General features: G+C 41.2%; 1 protein-coding gene across 2 annotated transcripts in view; it reads left to right on the top strand.

Annotated features, from left to right (window-relative positions):
- Positions 1–1,385: 1,385 nt before the first annotated feature.
- LOC410706 (rho GTPase-activating protein 7) overlaps positions 1,386–24,332 on the top strand; it is a 312,134-nt gene continuing 289,187 nt past the window's right edge. Inside the window, exon 1 of one of the 2 annotated variants that reach the window (XM_006570860.3) lies at positions 1,386–3,205. The gene's annotated coding sequence lies outside the window, so the exon portion shown is untranslated. The remainder of the gene's footprint in view (positions 3,206–24,332) is intronic. The other variant, XM_006570861.3, reaches the window with a different exon arrangement.

Below are 24,332 nucleotides of genomic sequence, written 5' to 3'. Positions count from 1 at the left end.
TCCTCGAGGAGGTTCGGTCCTTGAAATGGACCGAAATCTCACGTGGCTTTTTTCATGATCGTCAAGTGGCGCTAGGACCACCCGCAAATAACACGTGCCATTAATTTCTAAAAAAATGAAACCGAAGTGAACGACGAAGCCGCGGCGATTACTCGCACCAATTTCATCCTCGTCCGTCCGTCCGTCCGTTCGTTGTTGGGCGTTCCTCGGGCATAAGATTTCAAAACGGTTTCGACGGAGAGGAGCGTGTACTAATTTCAATTTAATAACACAGCGGATATGAATAAATTAAAGGACATGTAAATATAATCGGAATAGAAATCATGTAGGTTACTTCTCTACCTACATACATCCGACACCGCGTTGAATGTCAATGAACGATACGACGTGACGCCGATTGGCTACGTTTCTTAAACGTGGCCCGTTCGAGTAACCGAGAAAAAGAGAATAGCAGCTCGTTGAAACGTAACAATCAAATTTTGCACACAAAGATCCGTCCAACGCGTGAAACGGAAGACAAAGCCCGATCGAATGGAAACAATAACGTACACCAATTTAGGATACCCCGACATCGGTTCATTGGCCGGTTAAGTCGAAATCGGTCGAGTTAACGCGAATACAGGCTATTAGCACCAACACAGGTTTAAAAGCAAAGTTACTCGAGTCCCGTGACCCCATGTTTCGCCTACGAAACATTGTGGAGTGCAAGGCGGGAACCCGTTCGAGTGGTAGACCGTGAGGCGACACATCGTTGCTGTGCTCTATTCACTCGAGATAGGGAAAAGACGTTGCATATACACACGCGCGCGCGGGCAGGATATATGTACGTCGCATACTATACACGGTACATCCATAGGAAACAGCTGAGGCCGGGAGAGACGAGTGTTCCCCGGTATGATACATCCACGACGAAATTAATGTCCCAGGATTCTCGGTTCCAAGGACAGGGGCTTGTACGTTTCGAGGACGAAACATTCTATGGCATACGGTGCCACCGACGTCCGTGCATTCCGCCGATCGAATGCGATACGATAAATTTTCCGAGGCTGTACGATGCGTGGTTAGTCGGGAAATAGTGGCCGCTTTTAAGGTATTTCGCCTTATCTTGGAAACGCGAACGTTTTCGATACTATTTTAATTGCCGCTCGATTGTTAAAAATACCGAAAGCTTGCGACTTAAGAAATTGAATAAAATGGGATAAGGAATGTTTCGTCTACGATCCATCGATTTAGGGATTTTTTTAAATTTCGTTTCGATTGAATTTATTTATTATCGCCACGCGTAAATTTCCATTGTCGGGTGATTATGTACGAGGAGGAGGATCGACTTTGAATAAATAACGTTCTGGACATCTAATATCAATACCTCCCTCTAAATCTCGCGCCACGTGATATATTGATTTCCGAGACTGAAGTAATCCTGTTTACTTCCAGACGCGACGAAAAAATGTCAATAGAGCGCGTAATTAGAGATCCGTCATCCTCCGTATATTCCACTGTTGGGGGAGGGTAGGGTCGAGTATTTGATAGGATAGGATAAATATATATCTAATACATACCGAAGTGAAGCAACAAACAAACGAAACTAGTGTCCTGCGAAACGTTTCGGCGTACGTTGAAAAGCCGCGGCGCCTCCTTCGTCGGCAAACACCCACGCCTGAGTGTAACATGCACTAATACGTCGGTAGCGTACGCGCTACACACGCGTGCTTATGCGTGCACGCCGAAACAACCGTGCGAGAGTTGCAAGCGAGGAACGCATATACGTATCACATTGACGAGTTCCCGCCCGAGTCGGCGGTTGGTCGCTGCTTTGGCAGCTCCTCGTCTCTCTCAGGTAGCATGCGAGCACGGGGAAATGAGAGAGAGAGAGAAAGAGAGAGAGAGGGAAGGAACGAGATGAAGTCGCGGCGATCAGAACAGAACGGGACGAGGGACAAGCGGATAAGGATGGAGATAAGGGAGCGTGGGAGAGAGATAGGTCGCGTGAGCGAGAGGAAAAAATGCAAAGGGGAAAAAACAGGAAGAGAAGACGGGGGAGAGAGACGGAGCGAAGCAACGGTACAGAAGGGGAGAGGAAGATGCATGGAAAACATGGATGATGGTGCGAGAAGAAGAGAAGTGGCGGAAGGAAATGAGCGAGAACCGTTGCTACAAAGAGAGATTGGAGAAAGAGGAGGAGAGGGGGACGGGTAAAAACGGAGGAAAAGTAACAAATACCTTGGCGGGAAAGGTTGGTAGGGGACTAAGAAAAGCGGCAGGAAAAAAGAGGAACGAACGGAAAAAGAGTAGAGAGTAGAGAGAAAGAAGAGGAACGGTGGAAAAGGGACGGAGAAACCGCGTAGAAGAGGAACGGTGTAAGGGAGTGAAAGAAGGCGCGAGAGAGAAAGAAAGAGGGGTAGAGCGCTCGTATGGTCGGTTTGCCGCCTGCCGCGTAGTAGTAGCGTGCCGAGCGAGCAGCAAGCAGTGCCGAACGTCGTCGTCGTTTCTCAGTGTCGCCGCGGCGGTCGTGCCAGACGGTTCTCTTATACAAGTTTTTCGTAGTGCGCGCGTACCGTTCCGTTCCGTTTCGTTTCGTTTTGTTTCGCTACACGTCAATTCGGTGCAACGTGCGACGCGCTCGATTAAATTGGATTAAATACACTTACGCTTGCGGACGTGTCCACAGGATTATTGACTCGTGACGATCTCGTGTCGTTGCCGGGCAAAACGGAATCATCCGAAAAATCACGCGAAGCCAATATATTTTCGAACCGTTCGTTCAAGGATATCAACGTTCAGTGATGTGACAACGATCACAATTTTATCGACGTTCTTCGTTTCGATACGTCCGAGATAAAAGGGATCCCGATTTGGAGCACAGTGGGAACGAGAAAGGAAAGAGCAGAACGCGAGTTTGAAAAGTGTAACGACGCCGAACGCCACGTGCTACGCTACCGGCGCCATCGCGAGTTAAACTTCGAATTTCGCGCGATGTTCCATGGTCAAGATTCGTTGCCGTGAACAAGTTTGACACGTTTGAAAAGTGAAAAATCGTGGCTCTCCCTCGTGGTCGTGGAACACACGGCGGGTGGCACATTGTAGCGTGTCTTGTGCCGCGTTTGTACAAGTGGATTTAACCTTGTGATCGAACACGTGGATGCATGCTGCCCTGTCGACGATGCTGTGCTTTTGAACGGCCAACCTGTCTGCACGAAAATTCCAGGTTAGAAATATTTATTTCATTTTTCATTATTTTATATCTTCTATTATATCTATTATCTTCGTTTACTACGTTGATCTAAAAGTTATTTATTGTATGTATAAATAACTTTGTTCGTGATTTTCAAGTATCGATAACTATTCATAATTATTATGGAGCAATTATGTTAAAAAGTACAAGAGTACGAAATGTATTCTTTAGTTAAAATATTAAATATAAAGTATTAAATATATTAAGTTAAATATTAAATATAAAGTAAAACGTAGAACGATATAATAGAAACAATATATCTATATTTTTTTCTCGATGCTCCAAATTGTTCGTGGAATTATGAATAGTTGACGTGTAGTTCAAAATTTACGCGAACAATAGGTTTCATTTGTTTTGACGGTTTTCGGAGAAATTCTAAACGAGAATAATATTTGTTGACCGAGATTTTATCAAATGTTTCGGTAAAGATACATATATCGAGTTTCGTATATCGAGTTGTCAAACGTGGTTGTTCCGTTGAACGTGGAAAATAATAATTGTATTGATTCATTCCATATTCCATAATCTAAATTATAAAATCATTTTATTAGGATATTTTGAATATTTTTCCTTTTTATCATTCTTATCATTGGCTTCGTTATCATCTGACATTGACGTTACGTGAATATTACTACCGCGACAGAAAAAAAAAGATAATCGATGTAATAAATCGTGAGTATGACACAATTATTTATTATTACTAAAACAAACGGTACACTATTGATTAAACGTTAAGAGCTATTCTTTCGATAGTCATCTAAAATTGTCAATGAAAAATCTTTAAAAATCAAATTAAAAATTTATTATCGTAGTAGTAACACTTTGAATAGATGTTCGGTAATTGGAATTCCCTTTAATTCATTCGTGAATCATTCAGACATAATATCTGTATGGAAATAAATATATAAGTAAATTTAAAAAAATCATTTAACATTCCATTTTTATTTGAATATTTTTTTAATATTTCGTAAAATATATTTATATTAAGATATATATTTTATAAAATTTTATTAAAAACATTTTATTTAAAATATCGTATGTATTATCGGGTCTTGAAATGAGTAATTTCAAAACAAGTAAACATTGAAATGTAAAAATACAGTAGAAAACCTTTGGACTATTGTCGTTGCATTAAGAAGAGTCAGGTTGATTATGTAACACCGCTCATTATTATTCGAACAATAGCGAATTCTAATTCTGCAGTCATATAATTAACCTTCATTGTCACAACATGATTTTGCCATTGGTATTATCGTGTTACGAAAAAATTCGACGAAGTATATTCCATTTTATTAAATATTTCCATTTGTACAAAGCTTCTTAATTAGGTCATTAGATTCACGATTAACAACTACGATCACGAGTTTTTATTATAGCCTTGAAGCGATTGATACTCATCTAAAGAGAGAAAAAAAAAAAAAGAAAAAAAATTAATCCGGTTTATTTTTTCAAAAGCTAATAACTCTCCTTCAAGAAGTCGATCAATTTACCTTCGATAAATCATAATATAAATCATAATTATTCGCGGAAGTTTATGCAGATGTTATATTTCAATATTTTTAGGAGAAAAAAAAGGAAAAAAAAAAAAAAAGAAACAATCGATACTTTGCTCGATCGAGGATTAACCTGAAAAATATTACAAAATAACCGCTTCTGTGTACGGAATAAAAAGAATCGCGTTGTTTGCAACGCAGTCAGCCGCGAGTTGGTTCTAAACGAGTCGAAGAGAGTTGCTGGCTAGTCGTTGCATAGCGCGCAGCAACGACAAACGGTAGTAGTGGTTGGTAATCGGTCGATTTATCGAACTGCCGATCGGTATCTGCCGACGACTCGTTCGGCGAGTATGCGCGATTCTCGAAGGCGAAATCCTGATTACGATTCCGTTCAATGTCGCAGTGACATCATCGAGGATCATCATCCTCTTGGAATTCCCCCTGTCGATTAAATCTGCACGAGTTAACCGATGATTCCTCCTCCTCCTCCTCCCTGTCCTACAATATTCACCCTTCCGATTTTTTTCCTTGTACCCTAGAAAATTTACGTTCGAACATCATCTTCAAAATCCTCCATTCGATTCGTTCGATTGATTTTACAACAGGCATTTTTATCGTATTGAATTTTCTTCTCAATCCCTTACATAATTTGCCGATAAATTTGATTTTTCATTCATCTCTTACCTTCTGTTGCGTTTAAATTAATACATCGTTACGAAACAAAGCGCGGAGATAAGATTGTTTTTTCTTCTTTTAATAACTGTCCGTCAATGGAATGATTAATATCCGAGTTTTTCGACTTCGTTTCGAATTGTCAGAAGCTCGCCGAGTGAGATCGAAATGCTCCCGTTGACCTCTCTTTCCACCATTTATCGCTATTTATCGCGATCTATCAAACATTTGAACGAGCTAGATACGCGGCCGACAAAAAGGGTCTCGATGTAGACAAGAGTTCCGGTATCATTGTAACATACGGTCACAGTATTCCTCGCATTATCGCTACGGAGGTAGCCTCGTAAGAGTGGGTAAGAGCGAATTGCCGTCATGTTGAACCGCGAATGATTGCGAAACAAAAATTCACAGGCATGACAATGGGTTGTAGATTCCATCCGGGGGGCCGAGCTATTTTCTGCGAGTCGAAACACACGCGGCGGCGATGCGCAAATTCTCCGAACGTGCCTTGCTTTTAATCAACGATAGACCGTGGTTTCGTCATTCGTCGGGGGATCTATTGTTCCCCGTTATGGTGATGCAAAGAGGCCGACTCCGAAATTGAAATTAGAGGAAGCTACGTGCATAGGTTTGGAAGGTTTAGAATGATGGCAAATTTCGAAAAGCTTCTTTGCAAAGAATTTGATTGGAAATTTAAATTATATGCAGGGTGATAATGAGATTAGGCAAATTTCGATTCAACGAGAAGCTTTTCATTGTAGCTTTTCGAACGAGAAAGAATTAGAGGAAGCTACTAGAGTACTACTATAGGTGACGATGAAAAGAATGCTAATAAAGTTAGACAAATTTTAATTAACAAGAATTTTCTCGCTGCCTTTCGAAAGACTAGCGCCAAGTCACGGTAAATAAAAGATCAAAGATGAAGGATTTATCTTTATTGTATAGGCAGTCATGCGAGGCAGTAAAATAGATACGACCAAACTGATAAAATAATATAAATAGTGTGAGGTATGTGGAGGTGAAGAACGAATAAATAATATTTGTATTTCTAACAATTTTAATTCATTTTCTTTCTTTTTTTTTTTTTTTTTTTTTTTTTCTTTTTAATAATCATACAGAGACGCTGTATCCACATTCTGCGCATTCTACATGTTCATAAAAAATATTACTTAGGTATCTATTCTTGTACGTTTCATCAAAGTTTACACGAGAAACAAATTTTAGATCCCAATTTTTTTTGCTTTTTTTTTTTTTTCTTTTTCTCGTATAGCGGTTTCCCTGACCGATCGAATTCTTATGGGAAACACGTGCGGAGCTACCGCGGATGGGATCACGAAAGTATTTCTCCGGCCATAAATCGCTCTTACGTGATGTTTCCGGCGCGATCGACAGTCTTACCGAGTTGTGAATGGCGGTCGAACGTTTATCACCTCCGAATAAACATAATGCGCGTGTATTTTCACTCCGTCGTGTCTATATAGATATTCGTGTTCGTTGTATGGAAGATAAGAGAGCGATTTCGATTTTTCCATGTTGGTTTCCCCCTTTTTCGGAAACGTGTCATCGACGGTCATCGATCGATCGATCGAAATAATTGGAAAGTAAACGAGTTCGAGTATCGTTTTGTCTTTATAAAGTATTATTTCAATTTTCTCCGGTTTACACAATATTTTAGCGTGTCTCGTATCAGGTTTTTCAAATATTTATGCTTATTATTAGACGATCAATAGTTTCACAATATTTCGAAAAGTTAAGAGAGGATGGACAGGAGATGCGAGAATTTTTACTATTTTTTTATTTCGCTTTTGTAACAGTTCATGGTTAAATAAAGCTTGGACGCAATGCACTTTCAAACGCATACAAAAGACCACGTGGTCAACACGTGTTGTGTTCATTCTCTTTCGAGTAGATTACGCCTCTTCGATGTTCTGGTTTCGCTCTGCAGTCTTTGTAAGATTCTACCGGAAGCGACCATCTTTTGTTTACAAAATCATTCGTTTTATTCCCTGTTTTACATTCACTGTCGTGTAATCCTCGAATTTTGAAACATTTCTAAACATTTCTGAACGAAGAAAATTGCTTTCAGTTAATTTTGATGCGGCGTCTTAATAAAAATAAAACATGTAATGGTAATCGTGAAGAAAGAATTGATTTAAAATCTCCGTGTAATATTCTAATATTTCATGATTCTTTGTTTTCCATTCTTTTTTCCTATTCACACTCGTGCACAGCTGTTTAACATATTCCCACCTCTGGTTTTCTCTACTTCGTATACGCGTATTTTACAACTCGTAACTGACCTAGTTCTCGAACCAACAAAACTCGAATGGTTCGAGAAAGAATATCACAGTGTTACGCTGTAACAGCACGTATGCACTTACTTACTATATTTTCCTCTACAATTTCATTCATAAAATCTGATAGAATCGAGCCCATCCACCGATAATTCGTCGAAGATAAAGATAATCCTACATGTATAAGAACACTTGTACGTGTAATCACACATTCTCTTTGGGAATTCGTATAAAATAATCCGATGTGACAGCGGTGAAAATATCGGGCAATTCTCGTACTATCTATCTCGTAGTATGCTGGTATTCGCGATCGGATCGCTCTTTTAATGATGAGATCCGTTTTTGTCATAGTTCCGTGGAAATACGTGGTTGGCATTCGCGGTGTTCCTCTCCAAGAAAAACTACATCGTGATTCACGATACGAGCCTCATGTCGCCGGCCATAATCGAAAAGAACTTCTAACGTCGGACGACGCTAAATGTTTCTTTTTCCTCGTCGTAGAATACCGATGAATTCGTTTTGGGATCAGCTGTTTCCTTTTTTTCCATCCTCTGTAATTATCAACTTGTTCTTCTGTTCATCTCATGATAATTTTCTGCTACGATGAAATTCTAAAATTCGAAGTACGACAAATAAGGATAATAATAAAAATTCGATTTGAAAAATATAATAAATCGACGGAAAGATAGCAAATTTTATACTTCATCCTAAGGTATAGCTGGTGTAGGGTGTTGTATCATTTCTCCGACGTGGCCTATTTGCCAGATAACCGTGACAACGCTTGCTGGCCTTACCACGTGTTGCGTTTAAGTTACTTTAAATTCGATTTGAACCTAACCAATTACGTATGCTCCGTGTGTCGATGGCAATCGAGTATTTATTCCTGATCGCCGGAAGTGATGTGTGGTACAGATTGGCAATGTCGAAACCTTTTACGGATAGACATTGTTCGAAACAACAGTTCGCCGAGTTGGATATCTGTCAGCCGATCACCGCGTATAATAGGCTTCCCTTCGATGGAAAAACGTTTATCGGCCGATAATTACTTTTTCGAAATGGCTCGAGAACAGCGGTGCCATTTTCTTGAATAAGCCCAACCGATGCTATTCACAAATAGGCATTATTGTAGAGGAGAAGCTATTTGCTATCCGCTGATTTATGTTCGTGGCTTCAATGGAACTTTCTTCGATTTAAATGGAAACGCTGAATACGTTCGTAGAACTTCTCGCGTCAACGCTTTCAGCAAGGTTGATGCATCGCGTTGAAAAAAAAAAAAAAAAGATACGAAACCTGTTCAAGCAAATAAACTAGCGAAGAAACAGAAGCTATATAGTATCGTATTTACAATCACGAGTATTAATTATCGATTACCAATCTGAAATCTCTTCGTATTGCACAACCTTTCACATCTTACCCCAAGGAACATAGATGGAAATGAAGGGTGTTTTCGATAAACGAGATACGATAAGGCAATTTTCTTCCATTGACGAGCAATCATCGACAAACCCCCGTAAGCCTCTTTTCGAGGAAGAAGAAGAAGAAGAAGAATTTACGAAACGGTAGCCGTCCAACGACCCCTGAATTATGCGCGTCAATCCGTTCAGAAGCGTCGATATCTCGCGAAGGAAGCTCTTTCAAAGTCGATTACGAGTCGTCTACTCCCCCTTAAGCCAGCCTTGCCTCCCTCCTATCTGTCATTTATACGGACCTTTATGCGCCTCTCGCAGAATCGACCGCATCACCGGCTCTCGTGATTTACATCCCGTGTTTATGAGGCAACGTAAAATCTCGCGCAAGTTTTCCCCGTCCCGGGAGCGCGCGCACCTTCTTCCCCTTCCGTGATCGTCCCTCGCTCTTTCCGGTCGTCGCTCGCTCCTCTCCGCGTTTCTCTTCCACGCACTCCCCCGCCGCCTTTGTTATACACCGAGGAGTGATATATGAAATGTTTACGCGCGATCCGGATTTTATTTTATTTCTTTCCTCTTTTTTTGAAGCGATCCCTTTGAAAGATAGCGGTTAAACTTTCCTGTGTCGTAATCTCGAGATTAACTGGAATGGGTTTTCGGTTGTTTGGACAACTCGGCTACTGTTTGTTTTTTTTCCTTTTTTCTGGAAATTACCTTGGTACTTGCGATTTTTTTTTTTGCAAACTTTTTTGCTTTACTTTGGAAATATTTCACGTGAAATTGTTCTAACATGATTGGACAAGGAAGATTAATCGCACGATTTATTGTTTTGAAAGTTTGATTTTCGGTGTCTCTCGAGACTAATCCAAATTTACATATCTGTATCAAATATTCCTTGTTTAATAAGATATAGAAAATCAATCATAGTTGATTTTTCTATAAATTCGTTTGCGTGAAAAATAGATGTGGACAGATCGGATAGCACGATAGATTCGCGAGATTATTCCACGGAGAATAATTTTTTCCAATATTTTTCTACTTCAACGTCATTCTTTGACCGCAAAGTGAATTTTGATTTATCATCCCAGGATTCTTTTTTTCTCTAGAAACGCGCAGTCGTTGCTTCTGTCGGAGTTTCCGATACAGGTTGAAAATAACTTTTTAACGTAGGAACGGAGATACATGTCCGATAAAAAGGTTTCAAAATTCATTGGAAAGCGATCGGTGATCGGAGTGGAAATTGGGGTCAACGGCTCGCCTATCGTTCAGTTTTGCATAAAAATGATTTATTACAGCGGGGACTGTGGTTGAAAAGGAGATATCACGCATCGACATTTCATATTCAGTGCCGCGTTCCTTGCGCTCGCAAAAATGAGACGTCCGTTAATTTTTATGGAACAACACTGACGATGACTGACGCTGAGGAACGGTTAAAGCGCATTCTCCTCCGTCTATCTTTCAATGGTTTATCGTACGGCCGCAGACCTCTGTATATCTAGCAGTACGATGTATGAAATATTTATGCGCAACCCGGCCTTTATTCACTTGACATCAATGCGCTTCCCCCTTTCGCGATCCGTTGGTAGCGATGCGTCCACATTATCCGATCGAACGTTTCGTATACAAGCCCAATAATGCTTGCTCCAACATTCTTTTTCTCCCGTCGATAAAAATCTAAACGTTCGGTTCAGATGCGTTTAATCGCCGAGCACGGGGAAGGGAGAGGAAAAAAAAAAAAAAATAAGAAAATATACGAGGTCGGTCGCGTCCGTTTTTCGGGGGCCCTTGATTTAGGTGGAGAGGAAAGATACGGTTACGAGGCGATGAAATTTTTATTCCACGAAACGTTCATAACGCGAAGGAAATTCGGTGGGTAAATATTTCTTGGAGAAGTTATGCATAAGTTGATTTAATTTTACGTACGCGAGGAAGGAAGGGTGTATAGAAAGTATCGAATCTTTAAATAAAGTGTAAACCAACGTTGTACACGAATTTTTAAGAAAGAAATTTTATTTTAAATCTCTGTAGCTCGGCTCGGAATCTCTTAGGAATCTACGAGGAACAAGTGTTAAATCGATCGTGTATTAAAATACGTGAAAATAAGGAGGAGGGGGAGGAGGGGGGAGTGATAAATCAAGCAATCTTATGAAATATGGATAACGTGTAATTAGCACTTAAATGATTTCGAATCGATTGAATGTATAATATATGTATAACATTCGTCTATCGTTTCGTCGCGTTTATATTTCAATATTTTAATGTATATATTCACAAGGCGTTAACTCAACGCTCCGCAACGCACCGTTTAGTTTCATTACTTTTTACTTTTTCCCTTTCTGGTAACAAGCGGCTTGCGGTATGAGGTTTAAATATGTTGTAAATTCTACGCTCAACTGATAGGTTTATCGACAAAGAAGAAGGCGCGCGGTGCATCTGAATGTACATACACGTCAGTTCGACCAAGTAATTTATTATTTGAGAAGTATTCGCTGTTAATAAAGTCTGGTACTATGTAGGAAGCTAGGCTGTTCGCGGACCTCGCAAGAAACAATGACTAAAACGATGCAAAATTAACGAGCGTGCTCGAGCAACAAGAGTTTGGAACCGACTTGTCGTTGTCGCTCGTTCCGTTTATTTTTTTTCCCCAACCGGATGATGGATACCGATAGTCGAACCGATACTGTACCTCGTATCAACAATTAATAATAACTCGGCTTCGTGGAATTTTTCCATCGTCTCGATTTGAAGAGGAGACAAGAGATGAAGCTTAACTTTTTCCTCCTACGACAGGGATTAATTTTCGTGTTGCATCGAAAATGAAATCTAGGATTCGTACAAATCAAAGTGAATGCGAAAAATCTCGCGATGGAAATATTCGAGATATTATACTTAAAGATTCTAATTCAATTCACGGAAAATTCGAACGCGAAATCAGAAGCTTAAAGGGGTGAGAATTCAAGTAGTACTTTTATACAAATTTCCGACAAATTACGTACGTTCGTTTCAAACGAGTTAATTTTGCAACAAAAGTAAAAGTTACTTCGAAACCTTAACGACGATTATTAAGTAATCTCATTTATCTTTCTCGAGAAAAGAAGCGCGCCTCGATACACTGGCCACGGTTTCGAACGAATATACACCTAAGCCCGTATGTAAGCTCGATGAATTATAACCGTGTAAAGCTGTGAAACCGATTTTTACCTTTTCTTCATCGAGCGATGTGATACGTACTTTCTCGTAAATCATATTTGTTTTCCAGGCCGGGTCGGCCGGCCCGCCACGATTTTTATTCGCGCGCCGATTTCGACACGGCGGAACGTTCGACTTTAGGAAGGATACTTCATCATCGTTCGCGGAACGCGTGCGCGAGAGCGGTTAACACGCGCTTTAAAATTATGCCTGACGTGTCTACTATGTACTTTCACGTGGAATTACATAGCCGAACGAGTTCCGTTCAAAGGAGCGTTCGCGTATGTGGCTGTTGCAAAATCGAGACAACGATTCGCGGGATACGTAAATGTCGCTCCCTTTAGGGCAGCGCGCGGCTACGGATTCGAGATCACGCTTTCGCCACGAGCGGCGAAAATCTTAAATCGCTCCGGAAGGAATGGACGAAGTAATCGATTCGTGCAAAATTCGACTTGTCTTCTGAAGAAGTATTTCTATTTCTGATTTTTCAGAGATTTTTCTTGGCATTTTATGTTAGAAAAGTAGCGAAGGAAAGTTTTTGAAATTAAAAGTATGAAAATAGAAAGTATTAGTTTATAATGAGAAATTGTAAGTAGCTTGAAAATAGTCCTCGAAGATTTTGTGGTCAAGAAATATATTTGTTATTTATTAATTTTATACCATTGAATCCTTGTTCCAATTTTATAAAATCAATTGATAATCCCTTATTTAGCATTCTTTTATGATTCAAGATATTCGAAACTTTATCTTCTTTACTTTGAAATAAGATCAGACAGTCTTTCCAAAAAGAATATTTTCGGTTTTCTCGTTTCAATTATTCCCCAAATATTACGCTCCACATTGAAACTGCTCTGAAGAAGCATCGTAGAATTGTTGGTCGAATATCTTTGTCGCTTGCGCAATTCGCTACAGAAGTAGTATAGGAAATTGAAAGCAATTATGGGCAATTAAAGAGCGAGGGTCCATTGTCGCAGTGTCTGAATGAAAGCTTTCTGTCGGCGGTCGTGCATGAAATTAAACAAAAGAGGAAGACGTAAAACGAACGCAGTGGTGGAACGTGGTTATAGATAATCGCGAAAACGTTGTCTTGGTGATTTTCAGAGCACAGGAAGTGTGGTTAGTTGGAAAGTGTGGGCAGCCTTTCCTTCCGATAAAAAGCGAATAATGATATCGTAATATTCAGGTCTTTCGAATCTTTCTCGTGAAATAGGAAATGAATCTTTGGACTATGATATAGGCCTTCCTGCATTTCTAGAATCGTCAGCAAAATTAGATTTCTCGGAAGGCATACTCGTATCTAATTTAACATTCATATCGCATCGGGTTCGGTAAAGAAAACGTCTAACTTACAAGTAATAGCAATGAAACATGTTGACTCATGCGTTTATCGAGATCAAGATAAACCATCGATGTTTGACATTTTGTGATATCATCTCGCTTTTCCAATCGTAATTACGAAACTTCGATTTCCCCGTAATTGTTTGACCTCGAAAGTAAGCCAACAATCAACCTCTGATAAAGCGAAATTAATTACCATCGTAGGAAAGGTCGAGGAATTTCTCTTCGAGCGAATTCTTCGAGAAATATAAATAACCCACCGTTAATCCATCATTCCATGTTATTTAGTTTTTTAACCAGAGATTTGGGTACAAAGTTTCTAATAGATATAGCTAAAAAGTTCAATAATTATTATCGAATAACGTATTCGTTTCGAAGAATTTTTTATGCGGGAAAACGGATCAACTATCGATAAATATTATTTTTCTCTTTCCATTAAAATTTCTTAAAAATCGACATTTATCGTCCTTTCTGTTATTGTTAAAGATAAACAAATGGAATACAATCGGAACTCCCATCGAGCAAGGATTCAAATTAATTCGTGCTCGTGAAAGGATCTATCTAGAAAAAAAAGTAATGGGGGAATAAATAGAAGAAAAGTTGGCACGAATCGTGTAGTCTTGAGAAAATGCTCGTGCTTCTAATTAGACAAATAGAGGATCGATGGATCGCGAGGATCGCGAGCGTCGTACGTTCGTGTAAAGATCCTCGATATATTTCTCTCTCTCTCCCCGTCCCTCATCCTCGTCCCTCTTCCCGTATCTCTCGCGTCCTTATATACATCGAAATCGACCGCGTGTAAAACCAGTTCTGCGACTCTGGTGGATCGCGAGAGGATAGAGCACCTTATACCTCGCATGCACGCGGCTTCTCGAGCAAAATGGTTCACACTGATCACGCTTCATTGTATTTTTCCCGGCCTCACCTTCCTCCACGATCCATCCAGCGCTCTCCTCCTCCGCCCGGCCGCGGATAGCCTGACCCATTCAGGGATATCTCCTCGTTTAGCCGCGTATCGTGTGTCGCTTTTACTTAACGGTCGAGGCGAGGAGGGCACCTCAGCCTCGTGTTCCCCGCGTTCCAAAGTGCTTGGAAGAAGTTCTGCCTCGTCGCTTTGTCGCTGCCAAGTGTTTTCTCGCGTCACACGCTCTGTTTTACATCGACGCGATCCGAGGGAGGACGTGACGACGATGTCACTCAGATGACTTTGCCACTCGAGGGAGGGGGGGTGTAGGGTGATGTTGATTTCGTCCACCTCGCGATGACGATGTCTTCGAGAAGATATTCGGGGGAGAAAAATATTATGACAAATTGTAATCGTCGTTGACGGTTGATATATTTCGCTCGTGACTTATTTTTTCTCCGGGGAGAAAAATGTACTTTAATATCCACCCTGTTAACGAACGAAAAGAGGAATGCAAACATTAGGTTATTTATTCTCGTCGATGTTGTACGATACTTGGAAGTTAGCGAGAGAGAAATCGCGAAGCTTGTTCGGGTTATACGGAACGAGTGTATTAGGTTTTTTCCGCCAGCTCGAAATATCAAAATATCTGTCTTGTCTCCGAAGCATGAAACTTCTCGATACGGCGAACACGATCTTTTCTCTCCGTGTGACATTTCGAAACGAGAGTGGAAACGGGGGCATATTCCACGCGTGCCACCGTCCGGGCCACGCAATCCCACCACCTATAGGCCATTCTTCGATCGATCAATCGACGTTATGAGAATATCGAAAGGAACATTGGCCGGTCGAGGCGCCGCGCGATACTTGGTAATTAGAGGGTGGAACGGAGAGGGTGGACGCGAGCTGGAAATCTAATCGCGCGGACAAGAAAGATACGATGCGAAATCCTTGGCGCATCCCGTCGATGCTCTCCCTCCCCCGCTCTTGCTTAGAGCTTAAACAAACACCGCTGTCTGAACCGATTCGAGACACGCCACCGTTTCCTTATTCTCCTGCGGCCGGGGCGACGTGCCGTTTATTTAAATTACCGCAATGCCTCCGCTCTACGGTTGAAACATTTTAATTTCGCATTACGGGAGAAACCTGCGTTTATTTTTCCACCACGGATTACTAACGGGGATAATCGTTTGTTATGGGATTACGCGAAAAGCCTCTCTTCCGTGAACTTCCTTCCCTTCCTGCATCTTGGAAAGAGGGAAAGGAAGATGTTCTCGTGAAAGTTTTGAAAGAATTTGAAAGGTTGTTCTTGTTCGAATTTTATTCTTGTTGAGAGATAAATATTTATCGTCACGATTTATTCGAGTGGGGAAATTATTCGATTTAATGTGCGATTTGGGCAAATAATTGTAAAGATTATTGTTAATTAATTAGTTAAAGAAATCTTATCGGTATTATGTTGTTATCATCTTAAGTAACGTTGTTAGGTTTAGTTAGATTAGATTAGATTAGGGTTTAGTTTTAATCACGTTTACTGTTACGAGTAAGCTATACCAATAAGCTAATAATGTATTTTTATTTAATTTTGATATCGGATCAATTGACAGAAAAATAAATTGTTCGATGCCAAAGAAAAATTTATTTCATTTCTGATTTGACGAATTTTGTATCGGCTTTATGCTAGGTTAAATCAGTTAGTAATTAATAACTTTTTAAAGAACAACTGTCAAGTTAATAATATACTATTCGATTAATCTTGACAACATATTAAAAATTCATTGAAATCAAAAATTCATTGATATCTTTTCGTAAATATTTATTTTAGATAGATAATCATTTTATCGATATTATGAAACTTTTTTTTTTTAGTTCTTTTAAATTTTATCTTTCGTCAAAGTCGGATTACAATTAATCAACGATTTAAAATTGCTCGATAAGAAATGTAAATTTTTTTAAACTACCAGAAACGCGATTTAAAAAAATTAATCGACGTCATTCGTGAAAAAACTCGTTCGCCGTTTTCTAGTCGCAACTTCCCTAAAAATCTCTCTTCAACTTCTCAACAGGGTAAATTTAGACGAAGTTAAACTGTAAGTCATGCCTGTGTAATAACCTTCGTCATGTAATCATCTCGATCACGTCGTATTTTCAATATACTTTGAATTCCTCTAAATTGCGCGTCGGGATAATTACACGTTGTACACCGTAATAACATTCAATTAACGATGAAGATGTAATAAGTAACACAACGTGTCAACATTGTAGCTAAGGGAGTTAACTTAACGATGCCCTAAGTAGCTCGCGTCTTTTATCGTAATATTAGGTATCATTAATTTTAAACGCGATCAAATATCTAACTATCGTTCTTTCAATCCATAATAATTATTATAATTTTCGTCTTATCCAACGCGATTATAGAACGTGCAAATTACGAAAACAACGATGTCCAAATACATGATCGATAGGAAATACTTTCGAAAACGTTGGAAAAAAATTCCCATCGGATAAGAAATAGAAGCTGTATAATAGTTGGGCCCGTCTACTCGAAGGCGGTTCATAGACCTCGCTAAGAGATAGGTAACCTTGCAAGGCCTCCTCGCAACCTCTCTCTCCCAGCAAGGAACCCGCTACAAGGCATTCAATGGAAGGAGACGAGAACTGGAAAGAGCCTGGCTGGCCAGGACGTATGGATGCTCGCGGTATTTAGCGGCCGTTAAATGGCTCTAAACAGCTCTCATGAAATGGGCAGTTCCAGTCTTCTTCTTCTTCTCCTTCTCTCCTTTCTCTTTCTCGCCGCATTGGCGAGGCGTGGATCCGAGAAGTACCTACTTGGATACGGCCGTTCCGCTCGTTTCGACCTTTGCTAATCCCGCGAGTTTCACCGAATTCACCGATCGTTGTTGATTGTTGATCGAAAATCAAGGAGCGAGACATTATCCACTCGTCCGTTAACGAGTTTATTCTTGCTTTTATAATCGCGATCTCGGCCAACGTTACGAATTTCCGTTTTCCACTTGGCAGCGGCTGACTCATATTTACGAACCGAGACGGATGACTTCGAGACATTGCTCAGTCGGTGAATAAGGGGAAAGGGGGGCTAGGTAAGAGTCAGGATCATTAACAATCCTCTCCTTCAAGCATTCCTCGTCACGCTTTACCGATCGATCAGATGTTCCATCCGCCGGTGTATATAGTCTCTTTGTGCTTTACCAACTTCTTGTTGCGGTAGCCAACAAACGTGACTCAGACTTTATTAGAGATTCCGTTGAACGCGCGGCAAAAAGGTAGCAGCGAGCTGCGTTCCCCGTTTTTACATCCTGTTCTCGGCAAAGTGGAAAAAAAAAAAAAAAAGGAAAAGAAAAAAAAAAAGAAAAAAGAGCCTTACAATGTTGAAAAGCTAGGAAACGGGCCGTTCTCAAACAACGAGAAAACTTTATAAACTCGTTCCACGTCCGGGTTATTCTCGATCCCTGTTCAGTTGTCCTTCGATATTTTGCCAACAGCGTGTGCCAAAAGGAGAAATATAAAAGAGGAGGAAAACAATTCGTCCGGCTGTCGAATGTCGAGGAAATCAGTTATCGAGTAGCTCTTTGCTGCCAGGAATATCCAGAAAAATGAGGAAAAAACTGGGAAAAGAATTGTCGAGAGGTCGGTGATGCTAGGTAATCACTCGACGACGTTAAGAATCGTATATGCTCTTGGACCTAAGCTACTATTCTTGGCCAACTCGTTTAACCCTTCTCCCCGGGAATATTTGCGAAAAGAAACGCTTCTAAAAACCAGCCATCCAGAATTACGCGTAAGTTGATCTTGACCTTTCTTAATCTGCACCTTCCACTTTATCCGTTGAATAACCGCGCCGCAAGGACTCGGTCGGGTGGAAGCGCGGTCAGGTCGGCTACCAACCGCTCGACACTTTAATGCGCGAGGAGGGAACGGTTGTGTCGCAATTCGTAACACACTTGGTAATTACCGGTGGGCATTATGGATCGTGCTACTCGAGTTGACGCGATGATTACGGTGCACCGGCGGAAATAAATCGCGTATGCTTGGCCACGGTCCGTGAACAGCCCGCAGCGAGGGAGCCGCGATCAGGTAGTGCACCGATTAACGCCCCTCTCTGCCCTCTGTGCAAACTTATCACGCCCGAGATTGAATTTTATTTTCTGGCAACTGTCCAACTCTCGAGATTTTTTGCTCGTCTGATTCGACGATCCCAATGTTTTTGTTCTGTCTGGTCTCTGGTTGAGTGGCCCCCCCTCTAATCTGCCAACGTTTCTAATTTATTAACAAGGTAAATTTGGACAGGTTCTGATTCTATTTACAAATATATTTAGATCGGAACTTATCGATGTGTAGGGATTAGTAGCAAGTTAGAGGCAGTATTCCTCTTAGGTTACTCGAGATCGTTTTTGATATATGATGAATTAAAAAAATATTTAATTCAACTTTTTGTTATTTGTTTAAAAAACTTTCCACGGTTGAGAAAGGAAGATCTTTATAAATCGACGTCTCGTGTCGTAATTATTCTTATATCGGATCCCACAAAATGAGATGACGTGGCTCGATATATTTCCTCATCTACATCCTCATATTTACCCATCAAAAAGGAATTCAAATCTCTTTTTTCGTCCACACGATTCTTCCGAAACGAGGAGAATCGAGTTGAAAAACTTTCCTCCGATTCGTCCCCCATCGCGTGATCATCGTCGGATGAAACGTCTCTCCCTGGTTGGACGACGGCGTAACGGCATCGAAGAATGGCCAATACTCGCGCACACGCGGCACACGTAATAACGAAGTTTATCTTAACGTGAAACGAAGAAGAAGGTACGCCGGTCGGAATCGTAGAAACCGCATGATTAACTAGGCATTGGGAAGTACGATTGTGACGGCGAGGTGTCTCTGAGCGCGCAGCTTCGCTTAGGAATGGATATATCGTGTACCTCTAATTATTGTCGCTATCACGGCATTTATCATTGGAGCGTCAGCAAGGGCGGCTAGAGGGAAGCAGTGCATTTAATTCCAATTAGTCGCCGCGATCCGAAACCAGTTTCGAGGCCCCGCCATCGAGGATCCTCCACTCGATGAGGAGGAGGAGGAGGAGGGAACTATTGCCTCTTATTCTCTCCTCGAGATTATCCTTCGCACGTGAGAGATACGGGGAGATTATTCCTCTTCCCTCTCTATTTCCAATTCCCTCCTCTCCCTCCGATTTTCCTTTTTCGATCCTTCGCCGCCACCTATCTTTTCCCGCCACGCGGTTGCGCTGTCGCGGTTATCGGTTGTTTCGTAATTTGAATAATTTATGGCCGAGATTGTAGATAGAGGCGATCCGAATAGAAAAGAATCCAGCTGGGTGTATGATCAACTGCTTCCGCGCTCTTCATCAATTACATCGGTTTGCCGGTTTGCTTTGATACGAGAACCGTTTAGAACAGGTCGTGTAATTATTATTTAGTAATATTGTGAACTCGAGTCGATGCCTGTTTCGAGGCACGGCATTACACTTTTGTTTGAAGTTTAAAGCGATTCGCGTGATCGTCTACACGAAGCAGAAGAGGAGACACACAAACGGCTCGGCGGCCGTCGTCTCGATGGAAGCAGCCTGTCTACCTGTCTCGTTGTACCTTTCATTACTCAACTAAATGTACACAAACGTTTAACGAGTGTTAAACTCATAAAGGTGTTGCTGACATTATGAGCTCGACGCCTCCGCTTCTTCGAGCCGAGATATTCCGTTATTTTCTCAAAGTGGGGGGGTACCTTGGCGGGCGTCCAGTCGCGAAACGAGATCGATTTCGTTTCTTTCTTTTCACTCGAGAAGGATCACACTCGTTCGAGGAAAGGGTGTCAACGATTTCTTCAATTGTATATTTTTTTTTTTTTATATATACAGAGATTCAGAGAGGTATCGCTCGAAGCAAACAGGATGAACGATACGATACGCGTGGAATTTTTTAATCTTTCGAACGAGGAAAACCATGCAGGCCTGACGCGCAATCGAATTTTATCGTCCGCAGGATGACTCGCATGTCATACTTCGTTGCTTCGTGTCACGCTTTGCATCATGATAGTTTCACTGGCCGGCGAATGGCTATTCGTGACAATAATACGCATGGAAACGGTCGAAAATGACTTTGACATTCCACGACGTTGTTATTTAACCCTCTCGCTCGGAGAGGAACGCGTTACGCAATACTCCTGGAACCCACGTGTCCCTTGATACAGATATCCATCCCTCCCCACTCTTTTCCACGATTAGAACGTGAACCGACCGTGTTGATTCTTAATATCAGTGGTGTGATCTGGAAATTCATTCGAACTCCTCGCATCCAGGAAGCGTGACAGAAAAAAAAAAGAGGAAACGTTCGATAAAACGTGACGATATGCTAGTTAATCGTGATGACTCTATTTCCTTTCGAATCGATGAATTCGAGGAACGAATTTATTTTTTTTTATATCACTCGCATATCCCTTCCTATTTTTATCAGATTCGGTTTTTCGAGAATTAAAGAGTTATCGAAAGGTACACGATATTTCTTAATCTTTTTTCGTGTGTACGTGATTCTCTCTCTTTCTCTCTCTCCTCTTAGAGAAAACAGGCTTTAAATTATCGTGAACAATGATGTCGAACAAGAAGTGCATAATTTTATCGCGAAACTCGTGCATCTTTTACGCGAGCCTGTCTACGCGAAAGCGATCGAACAATAAGGCACAGAAAGAAGCAAGCAAAAACGGCGGGTACGGGTCCTCGATCAATCACCCACGCAAAAGAAAAAAAGAGAAAAAAGTTGGATGGGTATCTGTTGCGGCCAGGGAGAGATGACCGTCCTGGTCGTTTCTTCCGTCCGAAGGGACAAGTCGAGTTGCAACCGATTCGACAGGTTGGTACACATAAGGCGTGCCAGAAAACGGAAGTGAGAGAGAAAGAGAGGGAGAGGGAGAGGGAGAGAGAGAGAGAGTGGAGGGAGCAAGGAAAGCGAGATACACAGGGGACGAGAATCCGCGTGACAAGCTTCATCGACCAGTCATGCTTATCGCACACCTTAAGGCTCGTTTGCAAAACAAATTATTGGAAGGATAGTCTGGCGAGGCTGGAGAGGAGTGTACAAAACGTCTTTTCCATATTTATATACGCATACAGGAGATACAATCGTGCCACGCGGAGGGAAAAATAACACGATATTGTTCTTTTAACCCCGTGTAACGAAGGATTTCTTTGCTCGTGAAAGAAAGATTACAATTGACTGTTGGTTTTATAGTGTCCTATGTCCTTTTGCTTTGAACAGTCGCTTATTCGACGAAATAATTTGAAGAAATAACTTAAGAGCGATTGGATCGACCAATTATCGGAATAAATCGAGGAACCGTGAATTAAAAAACGATCGATATCGGAACGCGAAACATATTCCCATTCCACGAAATAATTTTTCCAAACATTATCCAAACGAATATTTAAACCAATCATTGAAACTAAAATACTTCGATCAATATTACTATCCATGAAACACGCGAAACTAGTCGTGATCAATTTACAAACAAGCATAAAAATAAAAAGAACAAACAACCAATTCTTATAATTAAAATTAGATCGAACCAACTAGATTAAACGTTCGCATTTCTTAATCAAACATGGAGATTAGCTTCGAAAAATGGAGAAATCTTAAAAGTAATCGCAAAGAGACTCGGGAAAAAAGAAGGGGAAAAAAAAAAAAAAGAAAGAACAATCCCGTGTTTTCACGCGATTCGATTGCGTAAAGTATCAATGTCCTCGCGAGCAAGGTCCCCGGTGATAACGATCGGCATCGATGCACGCACGCGAGACACGCATCGCGCGCGCAGGTTGGCGAGAGGCGCGGAGCAGGGTGGCGGAGCCGAACGACCGCAATTAACCTTACGTAACTTGTCGAGGCTTTCCTGGTGGCCTCACCGGCCGCAAAGATAAACTGCACACAATGCGTGGCACGGAAGGCTGGGTCCCTTGGGAGCTTGAAACGCCTCTCTCGAAACCGGACTGAAACGAGACGTTACTCGCGCCAAGTCTCTTCCTCGCCGGCGAATATATCGGGCGATAATTGTTTTTAGTGCCTCCACGCCACCAGGAAGGCGGCCACGCTGGCCACATGCTAATCGAAATCGTAAATCCGACCGATAAGAGAGCAGCTTCGGCGGTTCCACGGCTTACAAGCTTCGCGTATTTCGTCGCGTGGAGCGAAGCTTCCCTCGAGGAGAGGGAGAGAGTTATTCTTCTCTATGCCTTGTCTACGGCGCTTCATTATGATCCTGTTTCCACACGTTTTTCCCCCTTTGCGCCGTCATTAACGCGGCTCTCGTCGTTGGGATATTTTCCTTTTAATGTTTACGGATCGTGCCGATGATTCGTTCTCGGATGGAACGCGGAAAGTATTTCCCGATTTTTCGTGACATTGATTTTTTTAAACTTTATATTTATATAGGTTTGATTTCAGATTGGATCATGCTAATGGGGATGGAATTTTATTTATTGGTTGATTGCAACGGTGTCTGATTAAAAATTGGCGCTGGTTGGGTAAGATTTAAATAGAGCGCTAATGGAAATTAGATAGAAGTGGAATTTTATTTATCAATTATAAATAGTTGTTAGAACTTGTCTGATTAGAAACGTAATTTTTCCAGCCGGTGACATTGATTTTTGCGCTCGAGTTGATGTTAGTTATCAAGTATCGAGATCGTTTAATCCGATGAAAAAATGAAACTTATATATCTCGTTTCGATCTTTAATCATCATTTCTCGAAATTCCATCGTCGTCGATCAATAACGAAACTCGAGAGGGCGAACGTCGAAGAGGAAGCAAACTATTTCGGGCGTCGAGAGATCAAACGGGAGAGGCAGATGTCGGAAAAACTCGCTTGCAACAAAAGCAATTGACGGGAGAGGAGGAAAAAGAGGAGGAATGCGTTTTGGCCGATTTATGCGCCGCGCCGAAACTATTTGCGCAAGCGAAAAAAAGTTCGCAGGCGCCCGCGGTATCTTTGGACCGAAAGAACGCTGGATAATACGCGGTGTCGCGTTGCTAATAATAGAGAGCACGTATCCACGCGTCTGTCCTGTACGGATATTATTATCGATTCCGTTACAGAGGGAACTGTCCTTAATGTAATGCCACGTTTCCAAAGCGTTACGAGCCGCGCGTCGAGCTTTGCCGAGAAGGAAAAAGGATATATACCGTGTTTATCCGATCCTTAAAATTCGACGCGCGATTAATAAATACTTCGATGTGTCGTAAACGAGTCGAGAGGAATTTTGAGCGCGTCCCGTAATTGATTTTCCAGATGATTTCCACGCGATTATCGCTATTTTCGCGCATTTAATAATTCGATTTTATTGATAATAGGTAGAGAATATTAGTTAGGAATGTCTGGTCCTCTTGTATTCATTTTCTAGAATGGATTAATATAATTCACCTATTATTTTATTCATTCACATTGATTCACGTGTTGAATAAGGAACGAATAAATATTAGAAGAATTAAAAGGATGCTCCAAATGTATCTAATAATACGTGATATAAATGAATTCAATTTTAGTTGGAAAAATTTTCGCATCAAAAAATCGAGAAAATATTCGAGTAAAATCAGAGCGATATTTAAACGAAACGATAGCGTTTATTCGGCAGGGACACGTGTAGACCGTTTATTAATGCGCTTGGAATGCTCGAGTTTTTAAACCCGTTTACAAAGATTCTTGCCTGGCGACACAAACGATCCGTGTCTGTCGGCCGTTAACGAACCGCGATCCGCGAGATCCTTTGTCGAGGCAAAG

The sequence above is a fragment of the Apis mellifera genome, linkage group LG1 (genome assembly GCF_003254395.2).
Source record: "Apis mellifera strain DH4 linkage group LG1, Amel_HAv3.1, whole genome shotgun sequence".
Taxonomy (NCBI): Eukaryota; Metazoa; Arthropoda; class Insecta; order Hymenoptera; family Apidae; genus Apis; species Apis mellifera.
Note: the sequence above shows the minus strand (reverse complement) of the source record. Positions and strands in the feature narration are given on the sequence as shown.